This window comes from Colobus angolensis, unplaced genomic scaffold (genome assembly GCF_000951035.1).
Source record: "Colobus angolensis palliatus isolate OR3802 unplaced genomic scaffold, Cang.pa_1.0 Scaffold452, whole genome shotgun sequence".
Lineage (NCBI taxonomy): Eukaryota > Metazoa > Chordata > Mammalia > Primates > Cercopithecidae > Colobus > Colobus angolensis.
This window is the reverse complement of record NW_012117955.1, coordinates 873,483-882,671: the sequence shown is the minus strand read 5'-3', so window position 1 is coordinate 882,671 and position 9,189 is coordinate 873,483.

Sequence of the window (9,189 nt, the reverse complement as noted above, 5' to 3'; positions counted from 1 at the left end):
CTTAAGCTCCCCAATCCCTGCCACAGGAGGCCGCCCCAAACTTCGCCTATCCAGGCCAGTGCTGGGACTCGGTCCCAGCCCTGTCTCCCGCCGCTGTCCCTCCCTCCCTCTTTCCCGAGCCTGCACTGGGCCTGGGCTGTCCTCCGTATCCTTGTGTGACCGTCCGTCCGTCCGGGCGGCCGTCGCGAGGCACCTTAGACTGGGCGGCTTAGAAACGACGTTGGTGTCTGGTGGTCCTGGGAGTCTGCGCTCAGGGTGGCAGCGTGGTCGGGCTCTGGAAAAGGCCTTCTTCCTGGTTGCCCAAGGCCAGCTTCTTGCTGTGTCCTCACTTGGGGGACAGAGCGAGCTGCTCCTGGCCTCCTCTTACAGGGGCAGGAATCCTTGCATCCTCATGATGTGGTCATCTCCCTAAGGCCCCGGCTCCTTATACCTTCACGTTGGAGGGTTTCAGCAGAGGAATTTGGAGAGGAGGACACAAACATTCAGTGCATTGCCTTGGGCTTGTATCTTCTTTTGCCTCGTCTGGCCGCTTAAAAGTGGGAGTCTTAAACCTTTCCTCGGATACAGGCCTAGTTTGTAGGCTGAGTACAGTCACCACATACAACACAGGATACCCAATTAAATTTGGATTTCAGATAAACAATGAATAATTTCTTTTTGTTTGTTTTTTTGAGACAGAGCCTGGCCCTGCCACCCAGGCTACAGTGCAGGTAGCATGAGGTCAGCTCACTGCAACCTCCGCCTCCCGGATTCGAGTGATTCTCCTGCCTCAACCTGAGTAGCTGAGATACAGGTGCGCACCACCACGCCCATTTTATTTTTGTATTTTTAGTAGATACGGGGTTTCACCATGTTGGCTGTTCTCAAACTCCTGACCTCATGATCCACCCGCCTCAGCCTCCCGAAGTGCTGGGATTCAGGTGTGAGCCGCCGCATCCGGCTAACAGTGAATAATTTCTTAGCATAAGTATACCTCCTGCAATATTTGGGACAGACTCAGGAATTACTGGTTGTTTATCTGAATTTCAGATTTCTCTGGCAGCCCTGTAAGAGCCTTGGGGCAGGCAGGTCACTCTGTGTGACTGGGGACAGCCAGAGGCCCAGGCAGGAGGAGCAAGTAGTGAAGCCTGAGTGAATCACCCAGGCAGGTCCTGAGCCTCCCACCAACGTCTGGTTTCTGTCCCTTCTCAGTCTCCAGGAGGAAGTTTATTTTCTCCTCTGCATCCTGGGCAGCTGTCCAGTGCCTATCCGGACTGCTGGCAGCCCTAAGCAGATACGCTCCAGATGCAGTGTGGCCTCCTCGGTGCCGCCTCTTAGGGAAGGAAACTGTGATGGGCTCCCTGCCATCCTACAACCATGGCACCCACTGGAGGCGTCTTGCTCTAAAGCCCAGTGGCCTATTCCAGGCCCTGGTAGGAACCAGTTTGGATTATTTGACCCGAATTTTCCAGCCAAAGCCTTTAGAAGATGCCCATCCAATCCCACTGCAGCCCGTCGAGTCATCCCTGTGTCTGTCCTCCACCTACCAGCTTCTATTCACCTTTCAGGACTACCTGAAACAAGACTGCCTTAGAGAAGCACCCCTCCATTTCCCAATCCCAGTTAAACTGGGACCCCTGAAAGAATGTGGCCTTAATTTTTCCTTCAGGGTCATCATCAGATGTTTAACTCTCCAGCTATGGGTGTCGTTTTGGGGTAAATGTCTGTTTCCCACCGTCAACCAGGGACTGCAAGCTGTGCCAGGGCAGGGTGCTGTGTCTTTGGTCCCCTAGTGTGTCCTGGCACCACCTCCTCAGTAGGAAATATGTGCCTGGGAGCCCAGTGGCAGGCATGTTGCAAGAGTTGAGCCTTCTGAGGTCAGGAGACAGCCACCAGGTACTGCAGTGGAGGTGCCCAGGGAGTGGGAAGGGAAGGGATGCCAGGTGGGGCAAAGGAGGCCCCAGTGGCCAGCTGGGTGTATAGGATGGAAAAGACCCACTTTCTCCAGCCACCTTTTATAAAAATAAAAATAAATAGAAAAAAAAACAAAACACCTTTCTTCATGAAGAAATTGGGTGAATGTGTCTAGACAAGATTGGATGTAATACAGACCCAAAGATAATTTCAGTTAGTGTCAGCGTGAAATCCTGTAAGTCAGAGTTTTAAACCTTTTCCCTAGACCAGAGTACCCAGGGGCCCCCTAAGGGGTCTCAGAACACAGTTTGAAGTTGTGTACTACAAGAATTTTTTTTTAAATCTTTTCTTTTGAAGCCTTATAAATGCTTCAGAATTTTCAGAAAGTCAAATACTGAATGTTCTCATTGTAAGTGGGAGCTAAATAATATGTACACGTGGACATGCAGAGTGGAATAATAGACATGGAAGACTCAGAAGGGTGTGAAGGTGGAAGGGGAGTGAGGCACGAGAAGTTACTTAATGGGTGCAATGTACACTGTTCAGGTGATGGTTATACCAAAAGCCCAGACTTCACCACTATTCAGTATACCCATGGAACAAAACTGCACTTGTACCCCCTAAATTCATACAAAATAAATAAAAGGTTTCTACTCCCCTCATAACATAGCAGTGATAGTTTAATATAAAAATGATGACTTTCAGGCCAGGCGCAGTGGCTCACGCCTGTAATCCCAGCACTTTGGGAGGCCGAGGCAGGCAGATCACAAGGTCAAGAGATTAAGACCATCCTGGCCAACATGGTGAAACCCCATCTCTACTAAAAATACAAAAATTAGCTGAGTGTGGTGGCACGTGCCTGTAGTCCCAGCTACTCAGGAGGCTGAGGCAGGAGAATCACTTGAACCTGGGAGGTGGAGGTTGCAGTGAGCCAAGATCGTGGCACTGCACTCCAGCCTGGTGATAGAGCGAGACTCCGTCTCAAAAAAAAAAAGATGACTTTCCCCTCCATAAATTTTTGCATAAAAATGACATGCCAGAAAGGTGCATCATAGCACCGCTCAGGTAGTTGTGACAGTCCTCATCCCTTAAAGGCTGTGAGCCCAGCTGGAGAAGCACAGCAGGAGGCCAACAGGATGACTCACAGATTGCACAATTGCAGGCATCTGGGAGCTCCCTGCTGATGGTCTTCTCAGCCACTTTCAACACGTCTTCTATAAAAGTTCTCTCGCTCTGGAATTGTTTGTATATGGCAATATAGGAAACCAACGTTTGAGTCCAAGAACATGTGCCAGCCTTCCGGCCTTCCGATCATTCCAGGATGAGTCAATGAGCCAGTGGGGCACCCATGTGAGTTTTATCATCCATCTCTGCAGGCCATGGAGGATTTCTCCCCTGCTTCAGACAGTCGTAGACAATAGAAACCTGTTTACCAGCGGAAAGCAGACAAGCTGAGCCTGGGGATTTGGCAAATCTCAATCAGATCTGGCTCAAAGCATCTTCTAGGTCCCACTTACAATTTAAAGCAACAGGCGGCTTTTCCTCAACTGGAAGGCCTCAGCCTGTGCTTCTGCAGCAGCAAGGATGCTATGGGACCTCTGCTGCTAACAAAGCACCACAGCAAATGGCTTCTGGAGATACTATCCCTCTTGATGGTTGCTGTCATTATCTCCTTTGAAAGTGAAATTTACCTGACACAAAACCAGAAACTAGAAGATCCATTTTCTGTAATCGTGTAAATGTTGTTTTAAAGTGACAGTTGATGCTAAAATACATGTTCAGTACAGAAAATACCAAAGGTACAAAGAAAATAGAGATGTCCTGTCATCACACCAAAAATGGGTAATGAAAATTAATATATTTTTTGGTAGTTTAGCAGCAGACGTCCGTATCAGTTAGAATTAGGTTAAGTGGCAAGGAATAGAGTCCTGAAAAACAGTGCTTTAAGGTAAGAAACTTCCTTCCTTTTCATTAAAAAAAGAAGTCCAGAGGTAAAACTTCCAAAGCTAGCATGTTGAATTCACAAAATTACTAGGGATCCAGGCACCTTTTAGCTCTCATGTCCTTAAGGGAGTGGCATTTATCCTCATAAATGTAAATGGTTGCTAGAGTTCCAGTCATCACAACTATATCCCAGGTGACAGGATAAAGTTTATATCTTTCTAGAAGACTCATGTGACACTTGCTGTTATATTTCATTAGTCCCATGGCTACACCTAGCTTCAAGGAAGGGTGGAAAATCTAATCTGGGGTTCTATTACAAAAAGGAAGGATGACTTGTGTAGGCAATTAGAAGTCTGTGACAATTTATATACTTTTCATCTTAAAGTTTAACTCTGAATGGATTCAAACATTTATTTTTACTTGACTCAAAAATAAAACTTATGAAAGAATATACAGTGAAAGTCCCTGCCACTCAGTCTTCCCTTCCTTTCCCAGATGCATATACACTGGTAACTACTGTTATCAGTATTTTGTGTATCCTTCCAGAGTTTCTTAGGCACATACAGGCAAATGTGAGTAGCATTATCCTCTTAGCTTTAACCCCAAAGTTAGCATGCTATGCATTTTATTCTGCACCTGGCTTTTCATTTTTGTTTGGGTTTTTTTCTTTTCACTTAGCAGTGTGTCTTGGAGACATTTGCCTATCAATACATAGAAAGCATCCACATTCTTTTTTTCTGCTGCATGGTATTCTATGCAGCATGATGAGTGTAGCATCAATTATCTAGTCCCCTATGATTAGGGTAGCCATAAAACCAACCATCCAGACATTTTCAAGAGTGAACAGGGTTCTATTATTAATTATACTGGGGCAAAGGTATAAACCAGGGCTGTCCCAAGCAAACTGGGAGGTAGGGTCACCCCATAGATGATGAACATAGGGACTGTTTCCTGTCTTTTGCTCTTATGACAATGCTATCAACATTAACGTCCATATGTATATGTTCATATGTGTAAGTTTCAAACATATACTTGCTGGATCAAAGAGTTTATGCTTCTGATAGAACATGCCAAATTGCTCCTGTGGGAATTGGATTAATTTGTTCTCCCATGAGCATCATAGGAGAGTGCCTCTTTAACCACAGCTTGGCCCACAGAGAGTGCTATCAGACATTTGGATTTTTGCCAGCCTAATAGGTGAGAAGTGGTATCTGAATTTAGTTTACATTTGCATTTTGTTATAAATGAGACTGAATATGTTTTAAAATTCTATTTGTGTTCCTTTTTCTGTGAACTGCCTTTTCATATTCATTGCCCATCTTTCTCTCTCTCTCTCTCTCTCTCTCTCTCCCTCTCTCTCTCTCTCTCTCTCTCTCTCCTCTCTTTCTTTTTTGATAGAGTCTGGCTCTGTCACCCAGGCTGGAGTGCAGTGGTGTGATCTCGACTCACTGCAACCTCTGCCTCCTGGGTTCAAGGTTCAAGCAATTCTCATGCCTCAGCCTCCCGAGTAGCTGGGATTATAGGCACCTGCCACCACGCCTGGCTAATTTTTTTTTTTTGTATTTAGTAGAGACGGGGTTTCGCCATGTTGGCCAGGCTGGTCTCGAACTCCTGACCTCAGGCGATCCACCTGCCTCGGCCTCCTAAAGTGCTGGGATTACAGTCGTGAGCCACCACACCCTGCCATTGCCTCTGTCTCTCTCTCTCTCGCTCTGTCTATATATATATATATTTTTTTTCCTTTTTTTTTTTTCTTTTCTTTTGAGATGGAGTCTCCCTCTGTCACCCAGGCTGGGGTGCAGTGGTGTGATCTCGGCTCACTGCAAGCTCCGCCTCCTGGATTCACACCGTTCTCTTGCCTCATCCTCCCAAGTAGCAGGGACTACAGGCGCCCACCACCATGCCCGGCTAATTTTTTTGTATTTTTAGTAGAGACGGGCTTTCACCATGTTAGCCAGGATGGTCTCTATCTCCTGACCTCGTGATCCACCTGCCTCAGCCTTCCAAAGTGCTGGGATTACAGGCGTGAGCCACTGCACCTGGCCCCATTGCCCATATTTCTTTGTGTTTGGAAACCTCATCTTGGAACTTTTAGTACTTTGGAGAGATTATGTCTGTGATTTGAGATGTAAATAGCTTCCCCAATGATTGTCTTTGTTTTTGCTTATGATGATTTGTTTTCGCCATGCAGAAAAATTTTTTAAGCTTTGTTTTTTTTGTTGTTGTTATTGTTTTGTTTTGTTTTGAGACAGAGTTTTGCTTTTGTTGCCCAGGCTGGAGTGCAATGATGTGATCTTGGTTCACTGCAACCTTTGCCTCCCAAGTTCAAGCCATTCTCCTGCCTTAGCCTCCAGAGTAGCTGGGAGTACAGGCGCCCACCACCACACCCAGCTAATGTTTATGTTTTTAGTAGAGATGAGTTTTTGCCATGTTGGTCAGGCTGGTCCCGATCTCCTGACCTCAGGTGATTCACCCGCCTTGGCCTCCCAAAGTGCTGGGTTGACAGGCATGAGCTACTGCACCCAGCCCTTTTGTGGCTTTGGATAAGTCAAAGCTAGAAAGCCCTTCCCCATTCCAAAGTTATAAAGGTGTGCTCTTTTATAACCTTCTATAACTTGAATTCTTCTAGAACTTTCTTCTAGAACTTTCATTGTTTTCTTCTAGAACTTTCATTGTTTTGTCTTAAATCCTTGATGCATTTGGGAATTATTTTGATGTACATGGTGGAGTATGGATTTATATACATTTTAAATAAGTATATTTACTTTTCCCATAGTAATACAAGCTTGTTTAAAAGTTAAGTAGTAGTCTTTGGGAGGCCGAGGCGGGCAGATCACGAGGTCAGGAGATCGAGACCATCCTGGCTAACATGGTGAAACCCCGTCTCTGCTAAAAATACAAAAAGCAAACAAATTAGCCGGGCGTGGTGGTGGACGCCTGTAGTCCCAGCTACTCAGGAGGCTGAGGCAGGAGAATGGCGTGAACCCATGAGGCGGAGCTTGCAGTGAGCCGAGATCACACCACTGCACTCAAGGCTGGGCAACAGAGCAAGACTCCATCTAAACAAACAAACAAACAAAAATTAAGTAGTATTTATGGTATATATCAAAAGACAGCACTCTCCTGTTATAACCCTTTCCCTGTTTACCCCCACCTTAGCCCCTCCAGTCTTTCAAAATGTTTTTTTTCTTTTTTCTTTTTAGAGACAGAGTCTTCTTGCTCTGTCACCTGGGCTGAAGTGTGCAGTACTGTGGCGTGATCATAGCTCACTGTACCCTTAACTTCCTGAGCTCAAGCAATCCTCCTGCCTCAGCCTCTGAGTAGCTGGTACCACAGGCATATGCCACCACACCTGGTTATTTTATTTTGAGATGGAGTCTCGCTCTGTCGCCCAGGCTGGAGTACAGTGGCACGATCTTGGCTCACTGCAAACTCCGCCTCCCGGGTTCAGGTGATTCTCCTGCCTCAGCCTCCCAAGTAGCTGAGATTATAGGCGGGTGCCCGGCTAATTTTTGTATTTTTAGTAGAGACAGGGTTTCACCATGTTGGCCAGGCTGGTCTCGAACTCTTGACCTTAGGTGATCTGCCTGCCTCGGCCTCCCAAAGTGCTGGAATTATAGGCGTGAGCCACCGTGCTCTGCTTGTTTTTTTAATATATGTAGAAATGGGGATCTGAAGCTCCTGGCCTCAGGCGATCCTCCTGCTCAGCCTCCCAAAGTGCTGGGATTACAGGCAGGAGCCACCAAGTCTAGCCTGAAAGTTTCTTTTTATATGTACTTCCCTATTTATAAATAGTAATCTAACACTGTTGTATGTTAACTTCATTAATTTTAAGCATGCTTCATTGTTATGTTGCATGAGGGGTCTTCCCTTCCAACAGAGGTGAAGTAATAAATGTTAGTGAAATCTGTATCAGTATTTCTGTGCAGTTAGTACTAGGATTTGACTGTTCTCTTTCTGCATATTTGAATAATTAACCTGAGTTGGTAATTGTGACCCCCTTTTCAAAAGTATAAAATCCAGACAACACTTTGGGAGGCTGAGGCGGGTGGATCACGAGGTCAGGAGTTCAAGGCCAGCCTGACCCAGATGGTGAAACTCTGTCTCTACTAAAAAAAAAAAAATTAGCTGGGCGCAGTGGCGCTTGCCTGTAATCCCACTTACTTGGGAGGCGGAGGCAGAGAATTGCTTAAACCCAGGAGGCGGAGGTTGCAGTGAGCTGAGATTGCGCCACTGCACTCCAGCCTGGGCGACAGAGCAAACAGACAGATTTAGGGGTAAGGCATGGGATGAGAGGAATTCCTTATTTTTTTCTCCAAAGCAATTTTTTCTACTTATACAAACTTATTGTTTAAAATAGCTGGTTGTATTTGCCTCTGAATAAGCAATAACCCAGCGTCGGTTTTATATACTTCCACGCTTTCAGCCTCGCATTTCTGAGCAGCCCCAAGATTCCTCTGCAGATGCTCTACAGGCTCCTTTGTGCCAGGCACCCTGCCAGTTGCTGGAGATAGAACAGTAAGTGAGACAAACCGGGCTGTGCCCTTTTGGAGCTCACACTCTGGTAGGGGATGCAGACATGAATCAGCCGAATACACAAGATGACAGGTGTTGATAAGCACTAGGAAGACAAGCAGAGCAAGGCGAGGAAAGAAGAGCCAGGGAGAGTAGGGAGAATGGTCAGAGAAAGTCCCTGAATGGGTGACACAATGTGAGCAGATACCTGAAAGGTATGCGGGGAGAACCATGTGACAATCTGGAGAGAGCTTGATGGGTGGGCACAGTACATCCAAAGGCCCTGTGGCAGGGACATGCTGGTTCACTGGGAAGGGTCAGGGTGTGGGGGGCAGGAGAAGGCCAGTGTGAGCAGCAGAATGGGCAAGGCAGCTGCTAGGGGGTGGCTCATGAGAGATGGGGAGGGCAGAACCTCCCAAGGCCTTATCTGAGGAATGGCAAAGTTCTGAGCAGGACCTAATTTACATTTCTAAACAATTTTTTTTTTGGGAGGCCAAGGTGGGAGGATCATTTGAGCTCAAGAGTTTGAGACCAGCCTAGGCAAGACAGTGAGACCCCATCTTTATGAAAAATTTTTAAAAATCAGCTTGGCATGGTAGTGTGTAGCTGTGGTCTCAGTTACTCAGGAGGCCAAGGCAGGAGGACTACTTGAGCTTAGGAGTTCATGGCTACAGTGAGCCATGATTGCATCACTGCACTTTAGCCTCGGCAGCAGAGCAAGACCCTGTCTCAAAAAATAAAATAAAAAATTAAAAATAAGCAATCTGGTAGCCATGCAGAGAAGTGATTGTAGAGGCCCAAGAGTTAAAAATAAATAGGCTGGGCACAGTGGCTCAC